Source organism: Protopterus annectens, chromosome 2.part0 (genome assembly GCF_019279795.1).
Source record: "Protopterus annectens isolate FY-2018-M chromosome 2.part0, PAN1.0, whole genome shotgun sequence".
In the NCBI taxonomy this organism is placed as follows: Eukaryota; Metazoa; Chordata; order Ceratodontiformes; family Protopteridae; genus Protopterus; species Protopterus annectens.
The window spans coordinates 266,150,202-266,172,210 of record NC_056728.1 but is presented as its reverse complement, the minus strand read 5'-3'; the positions used below and the strand labels follow the sequence as shown (position 1 = coordinate 266,172,210).

General features: G+C 40.0%; 1 protein-coding gene across 7 annotated transcripts in view; it reads right to left on the bottom strand.

Annotated features, from left to right (window-relative positions):
- The window catches only part of LOC122793060 (synuclein alpha interacting protein), a 2,145,219-nt gene that overhangs the window by 1,679,452 nt on the left and 443,758 nt on the right, over positions 1-22,009 (bottom strand). For all 7 annotated transcript variants that reach the window (XM_044060745.1, XM_044060746.1, XM_044060744.1 and 4 more), the window contains one exon: positions 5,119-5,237. The gene's annotated coding sequence lies outside the window, so the exon portion shown is untranslated. The remainder of the gene's footprint in view (positions 1-5,118; positions 5,238-22,009) is intronic.

Genomic DNA, 22,009 nt, shown 5'->3' with positions numbered 1-22,009 from the left:
ATCGGAAGGCTTGGCCTTGTGTGGTCTGTCTCTCTTTATCCTTACTTTTTTGGAAAGTCTATGGGTTGTTGGCTCATGGACACCATTTCTGAGAACAAATACGGAAGACAAAAATACCTGGCTACAAAAAGAGCTCTATAACAATTGGTTCTCGCATTAAAGAGGGCACACAACCGGCAATGGGGGACGTCATGGTCTGGGCCTAAACAAGTGATGCAGTAAGAATGGAAGTTTCGGTGTGGTACTTGCTTTCCACAGGTGAGACAATTGTTAACTTTTTCGGACATCGGTTAGTGCAAGAAAAAGGGATCCCCAATGGGTACTTAGCTTTAGACGTTTTCAGCTGAAATTCGAACTCTAGTAACGACCAATCAGCACACTTGTGAACTGCTTCTGCTATGGGCTCCACAGCAAGAAAGACTGATGTAAAGATGTCGGCTGCCTTCCTTTATAGCACTGATGACCTGACGTCAGCCAGCAAGAGACAGCAGCTGACACAGAAAAACACTGACTCTGGCCAAGGGCTAGTACAGCAGGGATAACCCACAGGTGATGACTGCAGCAGTGAAACACGAAGAACATCTGGTGTTCTTTGCCTGGATAGAACACTGGCAACTGCAGTAAACGAATCACTCCTTGTGGCATAAAAGAAAAGTTGGTCTTCAGGGACATCCTGTCATTCTGGAAAAATGTGTAATCAAGTTTACATATTAATGCTTACAATTCAGAAATTTGTCTCTTTGACATGATTGAAAAGTAATTTTCAGGAAAGGTATTTCAAGTTTGCAGAATCTGCTGGTGAAAAGGAGGTAAAAAGTTAACGTTTCCAGCATAAACTTTTAGTGCCATTAAAGCAAGGGAGCACATCAGTATACCAAAGGTAGCTTTGGTGAATGTAAAATGACTAAAGTAAGTTTTCAAAAAATACATTCGGCAACAATGGAGTTTGCCGTTTTTTCCACTGTACCCCAGAATTAGTATGTATATATATATATATATATATATATATATATACACATATATATATATATATATATATATATATACATATATATATATATATATATATATATATATATATATATATATATATATATATATATATATATATATATATACATATATATATGTATATATATATATATATATATATATTATATATATATATTATATATATTATATATATATAGATAGATATATAAGTTCAGGAGGTAGGGGTATCCCTCACATGGGGGTTCGGGGGTTGATCCATGGCATGTTTGTTTAAGGCATTTTTGGAAAACATCTGTCTTTTTAGAGATCTCAAATGCACCATGCTTTTAAAGAAAACTCTTAACAGAGGGATTGAATAAAAAACTGCAAAAAGACCCTGCCAAGAGAGTCTTCTCTGTGTAAAACATTAAACATCCTGCAGTGGAGGCCCATGGGATACATGCAAATGACTATGTCAGCCCAGTCTTGGTCAGAGGCATTCCTCAGGTTCCACTCCTGGAATGTCACCAACATTTTCCTGAATGTTCCACAGTTTGACCCAATCCCTGCCTGGGGATTAATCCATCCCTAACATAAACAGCCTGCACTCTACATGCTTCTAGCAGTCCTGTAAAGACATCCATCCAAAATCTGTCACCTGAGGACATGATCACTTACATTCAACAATCTCCAGTTTTCACATTCATCTCTCGTGAATGCACCCCAATACTGTAGTGTTGCACTTAACTGTTAATGTGTTCCCTCACTTGTGCAAGTGATAATGACTGTGTCCCTATCCTCTGTGGGTTTGACAAATGATGCCCAAGATGGCCAGACCAAGCACTGCCCTGCACATTCTACTACAGCATACATCACATTATTTTGTATTGTCTATGTCATAGCCCACAACTGTTTACCACATGTCACTGTTCTGCCAGTTGCAATATGCTGCAACATTTGTTGCCTTGGCCTTGCTCCCCCACTGTCTTCCCTTGCATCTCTTCCCTGCTCTGTTACTACTGCTGCATCACTTGTGGCCTGACTTGGCAAAGTATTTTTGGCATGCAATGTCTGTTTATGCAGGGTTATGCTGTGTAGCACGGTGCACGCTACAAACATTTTGCTATGTACTTCCAGGCTGCAACATGACACATGCCCTTTGGCAGTCCAAAGACTTGTTCCACAATATTCCTTGTTTCCAAGTAGTCCATGTTGCATGGAATAGGTTGCTAGGTTCATAGGTACTTACTTGTATTGATCTCTGAGAATCTTCAGAAGCCTATCTTTATATTCCCATGGAAGGTTTTAGCTCTTACATTCTGCATATGAATAACCCACAGATACGACAAACAAGAATATGTTTACGACATATGTTTATGACATTTACACATTGCCCCTATCCATGAGGGACAGGAGTGCCACCTGTCTGCCAGTGCCTGTCACTGTCTGTGGGTTGTGAATGGGTGTCACCATTCATGATTCAAGAGCACACAAACCATCACCATACAGCGTTATAGTTCACATGTCCTAGCATGTAAGCTACCTGTGCCTATGGCCATCTGTTTACTATGTGTGTGTGTGCCCACTAACCTTGCCAGAATTGCTGGACTATTGTAAATAATGCCCATGACATTACAAACTCTCTGACAGTTTGGGAAGTGGAAGACCTTCTTATTTGCATATCTCTGCCTCTCAGGACCAGCAACAACCTTAAAAGTGTTAAAGGTCGAATCTGTGGTTCCCATGACTTCAGGGAATTATGCAGTCTTATAGAATGCATACATAGCATATTTTCTTTCCTCTGCTTTCCTAGGGAATCAGATATGCTCCTCTACATATAGTAACATGATGCAGGGGAATGGGTTAATTATCTGCAAGGCAAAGGCCTGCAAGATACCTAACGTGTCCTCTGTAGGTCAGTGAAAGGTCCCTGTATCTACGATGGCCAGTGCTATGTATACATTTATTCCACAGGAATGGGCATGATGCACATGACTCTCAGTTCTGCTCAGGGGTAACACACCTTGACTATGCTCAGTAGTACATCTTTCTGGGCTCAGAAGCAATTATCTGCTGGTCTGTCAGGTGGTGCTATATAAGTCACTGCCATTACCATATCCATTGGTGTACACAGCCATGTGTGACACTGTCTGCACTGGCTGCAGTTGCAGCTACAAACATATACTGTTGTGCTACTGCAGCTGCTGCTATACCCAGCAAAGCATCATGGTGTTCCATCTACATAAGTGCGAGTTGCATGTCCAACTTAAAAGCAGCCCTTTTGCAATGTTTCTGTCCCTACAAATGAAAGAAAGAAGATGAGTGGACTGCTTCAATGAAAGCTTTGGCACTGCTTTTGGGGCAAAATATGTGGGACTGCTTTTGGGACAAAATGTGGGTTAATCCTAATGGTCAACCAATCCTTGTAAAAGACAGACTGACTATCCAACAGATAAGGAACTGCAGCTCAAAAATTCTGCAGGCATAGTTGATGTTGATGAAAATATTTTTAAGAGGTGAATTTCAGAACAACCTAACCTGTCAGTTTGAATGAAGGATGGCCAGTCCTCTCAGTCATGATGATCTTATCAAACAGAGAAGGAGAAAAATTATTTAAAGACAGGAGAAGAAGCAAACCTTCTTCTGGAAATTCTTTAACTTCCTGCTGGGCTCCCTACAAGGTCACGAAGTACGGAAGTGTCACAGACATATACCGTGACAGGGAAATAGCAGAGATCCAAATTATGTAGGTGTCTCAAATAGGTCAGGATCATCTACAAGCTGAAAATTACTTTAAAACTCTGACCAACACACTGAACTTCTTCAGCCTTTGTTTACAGGATCAATGGTTTTGTGATTTGTCAACTGTTTCAGTCTGAACATGATGATCTATACCTACATCCAATTTTGCCGTGCAATTGCTCGGCTATGAAGTATTCGAACAACAGATGTTCAAATACTTCATATTTCGGCAGGTTATGTGAGCGAACGGTATAATTGCGAATGGACTGTGCATTTGCAATTATAACGTTCGCTCATGTAAAGGGATCGCGGTACAGTGCGGTTAGGGAAATACATCCCTTTCCTCACTGTAGTGTGATCTCAGAGTTGGAATATTAAGTTAGGGGGTGTGGGGGGTGCAGGGAGGCTTGTCCCCCTGCATAAACATGATTTTAGGCTAGCTAGTTAGGGAGTTAAGGGAAGGGTGGGATTGCTGTTAAGTGTTGAAAATGTTGTGAATGACATTTTCGATATTAACAGCGGTTTTCCGACATTGGGAACGTTCAGAATTGTATACTTTTGGCAAAACACTTCGCTAATAAGTACACTTTTTTTTTATTTTTGTAATTATGATAGTAAACCTGATCTACACCTATATATGTCCAAATATTAAGATGATGATGAATTCACAGCAAAGCCACAGAGGATTGACACATAAAACAGATCTGACATGCTTCAAAAGAATGCTTAAGCTGAATCAGACGAACCTTAAACTGACTTTTAGAAGATAACACTGCAAACACAGCAAGGTGACATTTCTAAAAAATGAATCGGATATTATACTGTAGTTCATTCAAGACCTCACGTCAGCATTTAACACAATAAAAATGTAATCAAACCAATAGCATGAATCAGTTGAGTTCATTTTTACTCATTATTAATCACAATTAACAGAAATTGAAGCAATACTTTATAACGTTGATATTAGGGCCCAATAAACTTAACTCCATGTTGAGTTTCACATTAAGCTAACTCAATTATTAATTTAAAAACTGGATGACAAAAACAGGTCTTGCAGAAGTAATATTTATTTAATTACTTACTTACTTATTTATTTATTTGACATTTTTTTACTTGGAAATGTCTAACCGGGACAAAAAATGCCCCTTTTCAGCAGACGCCCAGGGAGAAAATCTCCATAGTTACATAAAATCTAAAACATTTAATTTCCATAGTTATGAACTGAGTTAGAAGAGATACATAGATGCACAGGAGAAATCATACTATTCTATGATATTTTGCACAAAAGGAGCCACAAGAGTTAGATGCAGGGAGAAATAAATGAATGAACAGATTAAAAGAAGACAAACAGTTTAGGTTTTACTTCTTTCCTTACAAGATTGATAACTGCAACTCTCGACTTACTTCAGTGGAGAGACAGCACATGCGATTTACTTCAATGGAGAGACAGCACATGGATCTTTGCATTCACCTTCAGGTTCCTTCTTTCAACAGCCAAGTTCCATCATTGTAAGGTTGTTATTCTATTAAGACAAAATGTTAGTGTTAAGAAAATTTGTCGCACCCTTCAAAACAATGTCAAGGTGCATTGTTTAAATTATCAATTTCTTCTTAGAAGTGCTAATGAAGAGAAAATAATCTTAGCCATACTAAATATTTAAAAATATTCTGAAGGCAAAATAAAATATTTTAAAGTCAGGAAAATATAAAGGTTCAACTTTTCTTCCTCTCACTGCTGACAATCCTAATTAATGAAGTCAGAACCAAACTGACTCTTTGCAGGAAGTTCTACACAACTAAAACAATCTAAGGCCTAAGTCTGTGGTACAAAGGGATGGAGCCCCTACTCTAACCCATGTAACCATGGTTTGAACAGCGACCCTGGCACTGTAGGAGCCAGACAGGGAGAGAGAGGAGTGAATAGGCATAGTCTGCTTTCCTCTCCTAGGAGAAATGGATTGTTGCAGGTGCTCAGGAGCTGACCCAGTGGAAATGACTTCCTGCACTTGAGAGAATGGGGCTTGGCTGCTTACTGGTAGTGTCCCATGCAGAAATAAAAGATGTCCTTTGCAGTCAGTCAAACTCTGACTCATACTAGATTGCCCTGGAATGACAGAAACTATTTAGCCAACTGTTGAATCTACTTTCTTTTCTTTGTACCTAGGTATCATTCTTGGAGTCAGAGAAGGAAACATTTCATTCATGACCAGAGTCTTGCCTATATTTATGGCAAACAAAGCATTTTATATACTGTAGAGTGTCACACCCCTGCAATCAGACCCTGTCAAAAAGGAACTGGGGAGTCTTTTTGATAATGCCTTACTGTTTGACCATCACATCTCCAGACTAGTTCAAAAATCATTCTATTTGGTTATCTATTTGCCCAAGGCATCTCCTCTAAATCCAGAGAAGTATTAATTCTCCTTTACTCATATCTCATCAGACCCATTATTGAATACCATACACCTTTTGGAATCTATTTCTCTAAACGTATCACTTGACACACCTCAGAGAGTCATAACTAAAATGATCCGTGGCCTCAAAAATCTCATTGTATTCAATCTCTTATAGATTCCTCCATGGAGATCTGTGTTCAGCCTTTCAAGCCATGAGAGATCCAACCCTCATTGGTCTACTATGCCTTTGCAGAACAACTGGTACCTCAAATACCTTGTTAAAGGAACTAAACCTTCATTGACATATAAATAAGACATGTTGGCGTGATAGACTCATATCCCAATGTATCCCTTAACTCCAATACATAAGTCCACTACATGTGAAGCAGAGTAGCACCAATGCTACCTTCAAGTTAAACCAAGATAACTTGAAAGGGTGGCTTCAAATTCTGCCCCAGTCCATCTGGTCTTGCACTCTTTGAAGTTGGAGGGAACTTTTGAATATGACTTTTGGCTAGGTTCATAATGGTCTGCAGACTGGCGACCTATTACTTAACTATGAACCTATGCATGTAGAGTTCTGACATGACTCTTTGCATACCTGTCAAGATTTTACTTCCCAGGTTATCCACTCCCTCATATGGATAGTTATATCTGCTAGTTAAAACAGCCTTAAGGGCCCTAGAAATATTAGAGTTCCTGGCACCTAAAACACACCTCACCATCACTGTGCCTTTGTCCAGCCCGGTGAGTGACGAATCAGTGTACCTGACTATACAGTCACTATTGATCACTAAAACATTTTTACCTGTAGTGTTGTTCAGTTTATTGGATTTGTCCATCAGTTAGCACAGAGGATTAAAGCTATGATCTGTTAAGAAAGTGCTTTCTGTGATACAAGGTTTGATTCCCTCAACTCATTTGCTTACTGTGTAACCTTTTGCAAGTCACTTAGCTACTGGGTAACTGGGCTTAGCTTCTCAGCTGTCATTTGGGCCACATGACTAGTAACTACATGTGAACCTGTAAGTTGACTTAACTTTTAGTGAGTCTGTTAAATGTATGCCAGAAGGTGATGTGGTGATTTTCACCTAGTCTTCATGAATCTAGGAGGTTTTAGCAAGGATTTCTTACAACTCAGAGTAACACATTATTATGTGGGTTGGTGTACAGTGTGGAGAAAATGTGTTATTCATAGCCCATGTCTCTTCATGACAGTGAGGCCTACATATTTCTTAAATACTTGCATCTCTCACAAATAGGCGTATCTGAGTTAAGAGTTCATTATATGCTTGCATTAGGTAGATAGTACATTGCCTGAGGATACCAAGAGCTATGAGGCTGGCGGCAGAAGGTCAACAAACAAGATGAACTTCCAGTTTATTTCACAGATTCAGGGAACCAATTTAAATTACACAGAACTATCGCTAAATAAGATAAGTTATCCATGTATATTGTGGAGGAATGTAACTACAGTATGTGGACTTTCTTACGGAGGGGTACACTGCTTAACACAGAGTTACTGTGCGATAAGTGAGGTAAATTAGGATTAGATGGAAAGGGCACAATGCCTAACTAAATAACTTAAATAAAAGCAATTGAGGTTAAATTGCAACTGTGACAATGGACATTGCAAAGTCACTAAGTAAATGTATAGTATGAGTAATGCAGACCAACTACCAGCTACTTAGGACAATGTAGAGCCGCGGCAGGACTACTTACGGTGAACTAGAGCAGCTGCAGGGCTACTTAGGACAATGTAGAGAAGCTGAAGCTGCCAAGTGTGACATGACATGCAACCCCATTGCCACAACAGTCAGGAAATCCTTCTATGTGGCACACCTCATTACTAAGGGCTTTTCTTCCAGAAAAAAGAGGTAATTGTCCCACTGTACTCATCTCTCATTAGACCCATTATAGAGTACAGCGCCCCATTTGGTATGTACCTCACAAGACATCTGCAACAGCTGGAAAGGCTGCAGAAATACCTCACTAAAAGAATCACAGGTCTAAAGCAGATGCCCTATGATGACTGTCTAAAAAACTCCAGCTATACTCTATGGCATACCTTCTACTCAGAGGTGATCTTTGCTTAACATACAAGGCCATGTCAAACCCTGAGCTGTTGGACATGCTCCACTTAAAGAAATCCCAATCCCTCAGAGCCACACGCTCCAGGGATCTAAACCTTGTCATCACAATGAACAAAACATGCTGGAGGGATAGGTTCCTGACCCACAGACTCCCCCATACTCTGGAATAGACTGCCCATACATGTCAAGCAGAGCGCCTCCTTGGCCCTTTTCAAAAGGAACCTTGACGATTGGATGGGAGATAGGAAATTCACCCTGGGGATCACGTCAGTCGACCTGCTAGACAGGGGTCCAGGGAAGTAAATATTGTGGGAAGAAATATCCAGGGAATTGTTATGGCTAGGCTCGTATAGGCCTTAGTGTCGATAGCCTAGTACCAACCTATGAACTGTGAGTAGCCACCTGCAAATGCACTTGGCACACTCTACCTAAAAGATAATGAGACTGTGCATTATATAAAAATGCTAATGCTACACTGGTGCTTTACGAAACTTACTACTAAAATCAACTTTGTCAACAGTAAGCCACTTTCACTGTGCTTAAGCCAGCATGACTTACTGTAGTATTTACAGAAATGCAACAGCACCTCAAAGAATCAAAAACTGCAGATTGAATTACATTCTGTTTTTAATTTAACATATAACTGGAGAGAGAGATGACACTGTAATATCAAGAGGTAACTGATTTCCATAATTTCACAAAGAACAACTGATGAGTCTTTGAGTCTACTAGACTGGAAGCACATTAAAGCTTATCAGGCTGTTGATTAGATCTTGGTGGAAAGGCATCTCTCTGATTATTGTGATCCAATCTTTATGACTTTCTGTTTTCCAGTAAATTACATAAATTACCTTCCAACCAAAACAGTACATAAACTGAGCATCTCAAGGATTCAATTATTTTAAATAGTAACTCCATAACCAACTTTTTTTTCTTACTGCTCCTTTGCAAGACAGCACATACAGCAAAAAGGAACAGATGGCACTTGAATTATGTTATTTTCTCAGGGGATTTCATGCTTTAGAGTTTGGATGTGACATACATAACATATACACATAAAGGAGGCTTTAACAGTTACTGATGCTTGATTCTAAGATCAGATGTGCTTATGATGTTATCTTTTTATGTGCGAATTTCTAACTACTACAAAAACATTTCACTTTAAGCACTTACACATTTAAAACCTAGCATCTGAAGTGATTGAACAATAATCACAAATACATCTACAAAACTACTTTATTATTGGTACAAAATACCGAGTAAACAAACACCCTATTTGCTCATTTTAGCATAAATTATTTTGAATCAATACCAATGCTAACTATATCACTGTATATAAACAATTACTGCATTATATCACACATATAATCACTTTCATATCAGTCCAGTTATTGTGCCTTTTGTCGAGATTCTGAAGATAAAAAAGTCATGAATCAGTGCCTTTGTAGAACTTTTCCAGAATGCTATCGTTTGTTGTTGTTAAATATGGATAGATACTGCAGTCTCCTTCAAAAAGTATAGCTGTGTACACTTACCATAAATGTAGATGTTCGAGTGTATTCACTGTTGCAGTCATTACATTTGGGTAATCTGCTGGCAGGTTGCCCTCAGTCGGCCTGAATTCCAAAGTCTTGGGTCCTGCGTTGGTTGCTGTCTCCTCTTCCATGAAGTCAGGTCGTCAGGGGTATAAAACATGCAGCCGATGCCATTGTCTTTAGTTTTTCTTGCCCCGGATGTCAGGTGCCCCTAAAAAGGTAGCAACGATATAATAAAAAAAAAAAAAATATATATATATATATATATATATATATATATATATATATATATATATATATATATACATGCATAAATATAAACTTTAACTTCATCTACAAGCAAATACACCACATAGGTTGTTAGGTTGTAGAAGATAGAGAAGGAAAGATAAACTCCAGAATGACTGGGGGATGGCAGGCGGGTAACCTGGACTGCAACAGTGAATACACTCGAACATCTACATTTATGGTAAGTGTATACAACTGTACTACGTTCTTCGTGTTTCACTGTTGCAGTCATTACATTTGGGTAGAATCCCAAAGCTATGGTTGGGAGGTTGGAGCTAAACAGCATTAGGTGCGGCTATAAGGCCCTGCAGAAGTGCAGTGGCAAAGCCTGCCCTGGACTTAAGAGTAGAGAGGCAAATGATAATGCTTTATAAAGGTGTGAACAGAACTCTAAGTAGCAGCCTCTAGAATGTCTTTGGTTGGTACTCCTCTGAGAAAGGCTGCTGAAGTAGCTGCAGCTCTGGTGGAATGAGACCTAATGCCCTTGGGCACAGGTTTACCATGGTGTAAGTAGCAGAAACGGATGCAGTAGCTTATCCACTTTGAAATTGTCTGCTTTGAAATAGCCTTTCCTTCTGATCCTGCAGCATATGTCACTAGTAATTGCTCAGTTTTTCTTAGAGCTTTAGTCCTGCTCAAGTAGAATCTTAGCTGTCTGTGTACATCCAAGGAATGCAGAATTCTCTCCCACTTGTTCTGCGGATTTGGATAAAAGGTTGGCAGATGAATTGTTTGGTGAAGAGCCACACTGGAAACCACTTTAGGCATAAATGTAGGATTTGTCCTCAGAGACAGCCTGTCTGGGTAAAATATGATAAAAGGCTCTACAGCCATGAGGGCCTGTAGCTCTGAAACTCTTCTTGCTGAAGTAATTGCAAGTAGCAGAGCTGTTTTCCATGATAAGAACTTTATATCAGCGGTAGCAGCTAGTTCAAATGGAGGCAGGGTGAGCTTTTCCAATACATAATTGAGGTCCCATGCAGATAATGGTGATCTTCAAGGAGGCCTTAAATTTTTGGCTCCTCTAAGATACTGCTTTAGTAAAGGATGAGAAAAGATTGGTGGCTCTGTATTGTAATGAGCCGAAACGGCAGAGGCATGGATTTTAATTGATGAGAAAGATAAGCCTTTGTCAAGCATCTCAGTTAAGTATTGCAATATCTGAGGAATATTTGGTTATGCTGTATCAGTTCCTTGTGCTTGATTCCAAGCACAGAATCTCTTCCATTTATCAGCATGAGATTTTCTAGTACTAGGTCTTCTGGCTTCTAAAATGACATCTATCACAGCTTTACTGAGAGGAGTTGTTTGTATAACTACATTATCAGCCATGCCACCAGGTTCGGTGTCTGGAGCTGATTGTGCAGGATCTGATTGTTTTGCTGGGACAGTAGTTGAAGTCTTTGAGGTAAGACTCCAAGCTAGGTACTAAGACAACTTCCTTAGGACTGGGTACCAATATTGGCGGGGCCAGTCCGGGGCAATTAGTATCACCTTTGGTTTATCTTGTCTGACTTTTAGGAGGACCTTGGGAAGAAGAGGCAGAGGAGGAAAGGTGTAAACTAATAGGTTTTTCCAACTGAAGGATAGGGCGTCCACTTTCCATGCTTGTCTGTGATAAGTCCTTGTGCAGAATCTTTTCAATTGATAATTTTCTGGAGAGGCAAATAGATCTATGTCTGGGCTCCCCCATTTCTCTGTTATCATGCAGAAGACTTGTGGATTTAGTTTCCACTTGTGAGGGTCCATAAGGTTTCTGTTTATATCGTCTGCCAGAGTATTTTGCTTTCCTAGCAGGAATTGTGCTTGAAGATGTATTTGGTAGGTCAAAGCTGTGTCCCACAGTGTCATGGCTAATCTGCAAAAGGGGTATGAGTGTGTACCCCCTTGCTTGTTTATATACCACATGACCATGGTGTTGTCCGTCTTTATCAGTAGTTGTCCTGGATGAAATAAGTCCTTGAAGGCTGTTAGGGCATTTTGAACAGCTAGCATCTCTTTCTGGTTGATATGTAGATGCATTTGTTTTGGGGTCCATATGCCTTGAATGCATCTTCCTGCCATGTGGGCCCCCCAGACATAATCTGATGCGTCTGTTGTTAAGGTTTGGCTGGCAGGGGGTAGAGTGAAGGCCCGTTCCATGTTTTGGTGACATTCCTTTGCCCACCATAGAAACTCCTGTTGTAGGCAGGGTATGAGAGGAATCATTGTTTCCAGACTGTGAGAATGCTGACTCCATAAGCTTTTCAGGTACCATTGAAGTTTCATCATATGCAGTCTTGCATATGGAATGAGTAGGATGCAGGATGCCATGAAGCCCAAAGCCTGCAGAATTTGTCTTGCAGATAACTGGGTTTTTGTTGCCATCAGTGTGAAGTAAGTAGTCAGTTGCCTTTGCTTGTCTGGCGTGAGGTAAGCCATCTGGGCAGTTGTACTCAAGCTTGCACCCAGGAATGTTATCTTTTGAGAGGGTACCAGTTGTGATTTATTTTTGTTTATTGTGTACCCTAGGCATGTTAGAAGCCTTTTCACAAATGCCAGGTGTTGACGAAGAATGCCCTTGCTCTCTGCTTGAATGAGACAGTCGTCCAAATAAGGGTATATTTGTATACTTTTTTATCTGCCAAATGCAATTACTGGTGCCAGGCACTTTGTGAAGACCCTGGGTGCAGTAGATAAGCCCAAGGGCAGTGCAGATAATTGGTAATGCATAAAGCCAGCCTTGAATCTGAGGTATCTTTTGCACGACTGTCTTATTATGACATGCAGGTATGCCGCTTTTAGGTCTAATGTCACCAGCCAAGCATTGTTGCCCAGCAATGGCAGAAGCTGCTGCAAAGTCACAATTTTGAATTTTGGAATGTCCAGGTATGTGTTCAAAATTAATAAATCCAGTATTGGCCGCCAGGCCTTGTCCTTTCTGGGTACCAAGAACAGTCTTGAGTAAAAACCTTGTCCTTTTTCCTGTTCTGGTACTGGCTGAATGGCCCCCATATCCATGAGGGATGCAACCTGTTTCTGTGCCTCTGCCCAATGACTTTTGGACAGATATTGCCAACCATTTGCCATTGGCAGAGTGTGGAATTGGAACTGTTTTCTATAGGTTTGCGCTTTATCTCCTCCAGATTTGGAGGTAGAAGCGCTCCATTGCTTTAACCTGTATGAATCTTGAGGCTTGTATCTGGAACCCTTAGGGTGTCTGGATTTGCCCCTTTGAGCTCTGTCTGTCACAGGAAAGGACCAATTCTTTGTAGGTCAGTGTCAACTGAATCTTGGTGTTTGCACTTGTAAGAAGTCTTTAACAGTTTGCATAGACTTAGCTTTGTCTTTCATTTTCTTTAAAACCTCTTCTGCCTTAATATCAAACAGAGTATCATGCTGTAAAGGTGCATCTAGCAATTTAGCTTTAACATGATCAGGCAAATTTTGTTCCTTTAGCCAGGCATGCCTCCTAATCACAGATCCAGTAACTGCGGCCCTGCAGAAGGCCTCTAAGGAGTCAAAACCACACTGCAAAGTATGCTTTCCAACCTGTTCAGCTGCATGCAATAATTCCTGCAATTCTTTACTTTCTGCACATTCAGAAATCAACATCATTTTCTGTTTCAGCAATCCCATAACATGTTGTTGATACTTAAGCATATGAAATTGACAGTTTAAGGCTCTGATTGCCAAGGTTGCAGATGTATAAACCTTGTTTCCCCATCTGTCCAGTGCCCTTGAATCTCTGTCAGAGGGGGTAGGATTTTTTGCTGTTGAGGCCTTAACTCCCTTTGGACCCTATGAAACAGTTTCAGGATCAGCAGCAGGGTTTCTAAATAAAAATGTATCCGAGTCAGGGACCCTGTAATATCTGTCCGGCTTACTGGGAGCCGGAGGTAAGGAGTCAGGGGTCAAGCTGGACTCCGAAAATACATCATCCACAATGTCTAAAACAGGGGGAATGGCTAAAGGCCAGTGCTGAGGGAGAAGAAGGAAATCCCTGAGCCTCTTTTTTGATTCTGAGAAGTCTTGACTCTCCCAGTGAAAATGCTCCCTCAAAGTATGCAAGGTTTCCCCAAATGAATAATCCTCAGGAGGAGAAGCAGATGGTATAGTCTCCTCTGCATCAGAATCCTCATAGGGAGGAATAGATAATTCCTGATCAGAAGAGGAATCAGAATAAATAGAAACCTGATCTGAAGATTCATATTCAGTGTCTTGCCTAGGCCTCTTATCTGGAGGTGGATGGGAACCCCTGATCAAGGTAATAAGGTCTTCAGCCATTTTGATCATCTGTTATTTAGGCATGGAGGCCTGTGCACATGGCTCATGTGTCTTTTTTTAGTTTTAGAAGTTGCTTTTGTCTTTGGTTTTGCAGCTGTCATCGGTTTGATATACAAATGTTGAGGTCTGAATACACCCTCAGAAGCCGGTGCCTGCTCAGCGGCTCCGGACCCATCTGATCGATATACATCCATCGTTCCAGTACCTTGAGTAGCTTGTGGCATGCCAGACTCCACATGGGTGTTGGTAGAGGCCTGCGACTCAAAAGTAGCGAGAATCAGGGACTGCAAAAGCACCTCACTGAGTACCGGCGAACCGGCGACTGGCTTAGGAGAAGCTTCGTCATCGGTTTTGGATCTTGACTGCCTTTCTCTGTCCTTTTCTTTGCGTTTTTTATGTACTCCGGTAGTCGGATTGCTATCCGACGACATTTCTGGGTAGTTAAATCTGTTTCCAAAATACTTTGGGGCAAAAATATACCGACGGTTAATAGTGCGTTGGTTAAATCTAGCACAGAACTGACAGCCAGGCACTTTGTAATTAGGGCCTAGGCAAGGAATACAGTATAGATGGAAATCCTTATGAGGTATTTGCTTCCCACAAGTAATACAATTATTAACTTTTTCTGACATCGGTATGGAGCAAGAAAAAAGTTTCCCCAATGGGGTACTTAGCTTTAGTGAAGACTTCGGTTCTGAAACTCAAACTCGAATATTTCAGTAGTCGGTTGACCGGCACTTGTGAAATGCTTCTGCTTCGGGCACCGTGCGGCAAGAAAGACTAAAGAAAATGGCATCGGCTGCATGTTTTATACCCCTGACGACCTGACGTCATGGAAGAGGAGACAGCACCCGACGCAGGATCCAAGACTTTGGAATTCAGGCCGACTGAGGGCAACCTGCCAACAGATTACCTAAATGTAATGACTGCAACAGTGAAACACAAAGAACATCCTGTTCTAGACGAGCTGTCCCCAAAGACAATAGACTTGCTACTGGTAGTAATACTTTTATGGTAGTTACTTGGTCATCCTTAATTACTTTGTAAAGCTCCACAAAATGGATGTTATTTTCAAATCTTGTTCTTTCTTTGGGTCTTTAACGACTAAGAGTATGTCACTTTAGGCAGACACCCATGATTCTAAGCTGGTGCTTGCATAGGGAGTGGGAAACAAAGATCTAAAAGCAGAGCCATAGCTAGATTACCTGATGCCTACTGCTGTTCCCTGATCTGGTACCTTCCCTCAACTCTAAGCTGAGGACCACAAAAAGTATGCTCCGAGTTAAGTGAACAAAAAAAAAAAAACCAGCAAAACAGAGCTGCTTGTATAAATCTATAGCAAATCGCTTGCTACAAAAAAAAACACTTGACCTGCTATGGCTAAAACTACACACAAAGCAATGTAATGAATGAACCTTGAATGCAAATACAATAATTTCTGACTGCTGATACTCTACTACCATCCAACTAGCATATGCCAGTCACTTCCACTAATAACCTGCACCTAGGGCAGCTGCCCCTTCATCTCACCCTAAATATGCTTCTGCTTAAGAATGCTTGCAGCTGTAGCTTCACGATGCAGGTATTAAATCTGGGTACTTACCAAACAATAAATTGTTGAGTAGAATTCCACTGGCAGGAAACAACGCTTCTTACTCACCCTGTACTCCAATGTTTTACTAGTGTGCTGGAGCTAGCAGACTGATTTTGTGCTCACTGGTCCTAAAACATGTAGCATAAGCCCTAACCGTTCCTGAGGTCTGAGGTCCAGAACAGCAGATCAAAGCTTCCCTGAAAAGACACACCCATTTTTTTCCTTTAACTCTGTGTTTCTGGTGACTCAATGTAGAATTACTGTTGTTTTTGTTGTTGTTTGGTTAATAATTGTGTCTGATTCTTCAGACATCAAGTACTTTTGCACATCATATCTGCCTATCACGAACTGCCTCTTTTAATTTTTTTGCAAATTCATTTCCATTACTTCAGCAATGCTGTTTATTCATATTATACTTTGCTGCTCCCTTCTTTTTTTTTTTTTTTTTTTTTTTCCTTTGACCTTTGTCAGCATCACTTTGTATGAAAAACCTACTTGGATAACTTCTAAAAAGTTACTGAAGCAATGGATGAGAGCAAAACAAAGCTCACCACAAATCTAGATATCACAAAGGCACTCAACACCATCTCACACTCGGGTATTGTAGATACATTCTCACAGCTAAATGTAAATCCATAAGTAATTCAGTGGATTGCAAACTGGCTCACAAACAGAACCCAGGAATTTATTTTTGGCAGCTATCCCTATATGACAGGGTTCGGTCTTTATGCCATTCCGTGTTAGCATTTACCTGTCAGGGGACAAAATTAATGCTAAGGGTTTGTAGCTGACAAAATTTGTAGATAACTACAAACTTGGTGTCATCATAAACTCCCCAGATAGGCTTGCCACCCCTCCGTTTTTTTTCCGGACTATCAGGAAATCAAACTGATTCTCCGGTAGTCCGGAAAACACTGTACAAACTCCGGTATTCTGTTTCAAAAAGGAAACAGACTATCGGAGTTTGTAAATCGGCTGATTTACTATGCTTTTTTTACAGAAAAGCATAGTAAATCAGCCAAAAGCAGGCGACGGGAATGAAAAAAGAGGGTGTTCCCGTTGAGTGATGCTGTCGTGACATCACAAAATACGAGGTATGTTGGCGGGAGAGGGGGTTGGGGTGGGCGGGGTTACTGGTGACGCAAGGGGCGTGGCTTTGCTCCGGTTTTAGCCGTGAAGGAAGGTGGCAACCCTATCCCCAGAGGAAACCAATATCCTCCAAGACAGCCTGTTCCAAACAAATAACTGGTGTTAAAACTATGGACTAAAACTAAATGCCAAGAAGTGAACAATTATATCCTTCAGTAAGCATGAATCCCCTTGTAACTATCACTTTGACAACACACCCCTGAAAAGTAGGGATCTAAGAACATATGTTGACAGTGATCCCTGATTTGATGATCACAAAGCCACTGTTGTAAGGAAGTCATTCATTGCACAGGTGACATCTAAAGGTATTACATCCACATCCAGGCATGTAATTGCTCCACTGTAATCAGCATTTATCAGGCCAATCATTGAGTGTAATGCCCCTTTCAATATGTACCTGTCCAAACACTTGTCACAACAGGAATGACCACAACACCTTGTCACTAAAAAAATAAAGGGCCAAAATTGTAAAAGCCTTGTCCCTCTACTTATTATCATACAAGCTACCAAATGGGTGATCTCTGCCTTGTGTACAGACCCTCAACAGACCCTGTTTTGTCAAATCTATTACACAATTGCAAGTACAATCATATCATAAACACCTACTCAAGGGATCTCAAACTCTTTTGCAAAATAAATCAAACATTTTGCTGAAATAGGTATGTATGACAGCGAATATGACGCCTATGAAACTACCCTCCAATTCACATACTGCAAAGTACTTCTCTTGCTCTTTTCAAATGTAATTTGGGCAAATGGATGGGTATTCAAAAATGTCACCCCTGTCCCTCATGGACACGGTATTCATGTAAATGTCCCAACATAACCTCATTCGGACTATCTCTTAGTTACTTCTATGCAAAATATAAAGGCTAAAAACTATCATGGGAAGGTAAGGCTAGGCTTGTTAAGATCCTCACAGGTCAACAGCCTTGTAAGTACCTAAGAACCTATCAGTGTCTTCTCTAGCAAACCCTGCCTTTGTATTATGTGACCAAAGTTTATGAGTTTTAGTTTTACTATGAACTTTCTGCATTTACTTCCTTAAGTACATACTGACTTGATCTTCTTTCTTACAGGCATTGATTTTTCAGTGCACAACCTTAGTTATAACTCAAGTCTCACAACCAGATATTATTACTGGGAAAAACACCTTTGACTATGTAGACCTTGGTTGACAATCTGATGTCTTTGCTCTTTGAAACTTATTCGGATTTACCATAGCTCTGTCTTTTTGTTTCATGGCTGCAAGTTACAGAGACTGAATCCAGAAAAATAAAAATTGTCATTGCCTCCACTTTCTTCTTATCTATCCACAAATAATTGATAGACTGACATAAATGTATTCTTTTGAAAATAAGCAACAAGTCAGCTTTTGTGCTGTCTTTTTTCACCTTCATCAACAGGTTTATCAACTGTGCCTCATTTTTCAGCTACCAAAGTGGTATCATCTGCATAGCTGAGGCTGCCAATACTTCTGCTGGGAATTTTGATGACATCTTATTCATCAAACTCAGAACTTTGTGTGATATATTCAGTCAACAAACTGAGTAAGTAGGGCAGCAATATTCAGCCTTGTCATACTCTTTTCCCAGTGGTGAAACATTTAGTTAATCCATACTTGGCTCTAACTGTTGTTTCTTGGTTTGCATACAGGTGTCCCAGTATTCCCATTTCTCTAACAGCACGTCACCATTTGTTATAGTCCACATAGTGAAATGCTTTAGAGTAGTGAATAAAGCAGAAAAAAATATTTTTCTTAAGCTCTTTTGCTTTTTTATTATCCAGTAGATGGCAATTTGATCTGTGGTGTTGTTGCCTCTTCTAAAACCCACTTGTACATATGCCCATTCTTGGTCCATATATCACCGGAGTCTAGCTTACAGGACAGTGTGCATTAACTTGCCAGCGTTTGAAACAAGCCTGTTTGATAATTTAAGTACCTTTTTGCAATGTTGTTTTTTTGGGACTGGAATACAAATTGACCTTACCTAATCAAATGGCTAATGCTATCTTTCCCAAATTTGCTGGCAAATTCGAAGCAGCACTGTACTAGCATCATTATTATTATAATTATTACTATTACCATTAATATTTCTTTGTTATTGCTTGTTATCAAAATGCCATTCATGTTTAAGTGCTGCAAACATACTGTTTGAATACAAAACAAATCATTTAAGCAACAGTATTAATATAATTACACTGAACTGTACAATGTTTTTGTTGTATTAAAGAGCTAAAGCAGACAGCGCTGACCAGAAAACAGCAGCAGCAGCATCTGCTACAGTACACCCAGTACTGTGGTTACAACTGCTTCCCTTACACAGGGAATATGCAAGATGTCAACAACTTCTCCATTGCTTAAGCAGCTTTTAAAGTGAGAACAACATATTGCATATTTTTTTACTCTAAATTTTGACTAATAGAACATGGAGAAGATAAATTTCAAAGCAGTAAAAAGAATTATGATCAGATCAGTGATCATAGTGAAGAATTATGTTTTCTCAACGTGGATGCCAAGATTCACCTCTCGAGCTGCGCTCTCAAGGTAAATTGCTTGGGATTCATGTATCAAACACATAATATGCTCATTACATTGGCATCCCAATCATAATCCTCTATATTATTGTCTGTGATAAGATACTGTCTGCATACTCATATGAGTTGTGTCTGAATATGCAGTTTTTGGATAAGTGCATGTAAGTGATTAACAAATGCATACACTATTCGAAATACACAACTTGTTAAAATGGGAAACAATAATATATTACTGCAGAAGACTAGCAAGATATGCCAGCTAAAATTCCATGTTTGAAATGTCCTAATCAACAGAAGTGTAATCTAAAACAACAAAAAAGATAAGATAAAGCTGATTTATTTAGAAGTGGTTTAAACCCTTAAATTCTTTGCAGTACAGTATCATGATATAGGTTAAGTTATTACTGATAAAGTAATGGAGTTCAATAAATATTATAATGTACTTTCAATAAACATTATAAAGTACTCCTGTGCAGGTGAGCATGGATCTTATCTGTTCTCAGTTTGACAGAGCTTTCAAGTACTGTGGCTGTTGATATACTGCAGAGATTTCCAGGTACAGGATCTACAACATGCATAGTTAACCTCTGGGCCTTAGCTGTTTTTAATTTAAACCCTGGAAATACCAGTAGCACTAGCTCAGAAAATGAAAAGATTGCTGAGGGGCACAAGGGCATACAAACTGCTAGATGTTAAACAGATGTACATACATTCAAAGCACATTAAAATTGAGAACAAACATTCACCAAGTGAGCACTTAGTAGGATCTGACATCCACCCATGGGGAGCTACTCTAACAGAGCAGCTGCTACTGGATATAACAGTGCATAAAATAAAATTAAGCCCATTGCAATGCATTCAGAAAGGTCTTACAACAGTTTCCTGGTAACACAGGCCAATAATAATTGCTACAGAGTAAAACTGATGCACTACAAAGGCAGTAATGACCAACAGCCAAAAACTAGCTAAATGTCTGTTTACCTGCTCAGTCAGAGCATCACTGTATGTAGTAATGATGGTGAGAGATCGCTTATATGCAAATGCAATTTTCTGCAGTTTGAGGAAAAATCCCAACCTAATCTGCATTTATGCTACGGTATCCGTAGTATGGCTAAGACGACAGACAGACCAGTATGCCTCACATGGGTAGAGCAGGGCAGAGTATATAAATCTCCCTATCTACTTAGCCAAGTGAACTATGAACCTCTAAACACTCCCTACAACTTACCCTTCAATCCATACCGCAGGGACTAGACATGAGGATTCCAGGCAAGGCGGGTCACTAAAATAGCTAATTGTGTGTAATAACAATGGCAATGTATTGAACTGCAAGCCTTTAGATAAAGCTATTAAATGCTGTTATAGACACATACATATAGAAACATATTACATGTGTGTGTGTGTGTGTGTGTGTGTGTGTGTGTGTGTGTGTGTGCATGTGTGTGTGTGTGTGTGTGTGTGTGTGTGTGTGTGTGTGTGTGTGTGTGTGTAAGTGTGTCTGAGTGCATGCATGTGTATATATACAGTGGATAACCCTGTGTCAGGTTTTTCTGATATAAAAAATGAGACCACAATAAATAATTTCAAAACATTTTCCACCTTTAATGTGACCTATAACCTGTACAATTCAATTGAAAAACAAACAAATATGTTAGGGAAAAAAGTATAAAGAATAAAAAATGTACAATAAGCTGGTTGTATACGTGTGTACACCCTTAAACTAATACTTTGTTGAAGCAACTTTTGATTTAATTACAGCATTCAGTCTTCTTGGGTAGGAGTCTATCAGCATGGCACATCTTGACTTGGCAATATTTGCCCACTCTTCCTTGCACAAGCGCTCCAAATCTATCAAATTGCGAAGGCATCTCTTGTGCACAGCCCTCTTCAGGTTACCCCACAGATTTTCCATTGGATTTAGGTTTGGGCTCTATCTGGGCCATTTCAAAACTTGAATTTTCTTCTGGTGAAGCCATTTTCTTGTTGATTTGGATGTATGCTTGGGGTCACTGTCATGTTGAAAGGTGAAATTCCTCTTCATCTTCAGTTTTCTAGCAGACACCTGAAGGTTTTGGGCCAAAAGTGACTAGTACTTGGAACTGTTCATAATTCCCTCCAACTTGACTAAAGCCCCAGTTCCAACTGAAGAAAAACAACCCCAAAGCATGACACTGCCACCACCATGCTTCACCGTGGGGATGGTGTTCTTTTGGTGATGCAAAGTGTTGTTTTTGTGCCAAACATACCTTTTGGAATTGTGGCCAAAAAGTTCAACGTTGGTGTCATCAGACCGCAACACATTTTCCCACATGCTTTTGGGAGGCTTGATGTATTGTTTTGCAAATTTTAACCGGGCCTGGATGTTTTTTTCTGTGTATGAAAAGGCTTCCATCTTGCAACCCTACCCCACAGGTCAGACATATGGAGAATTCAGGA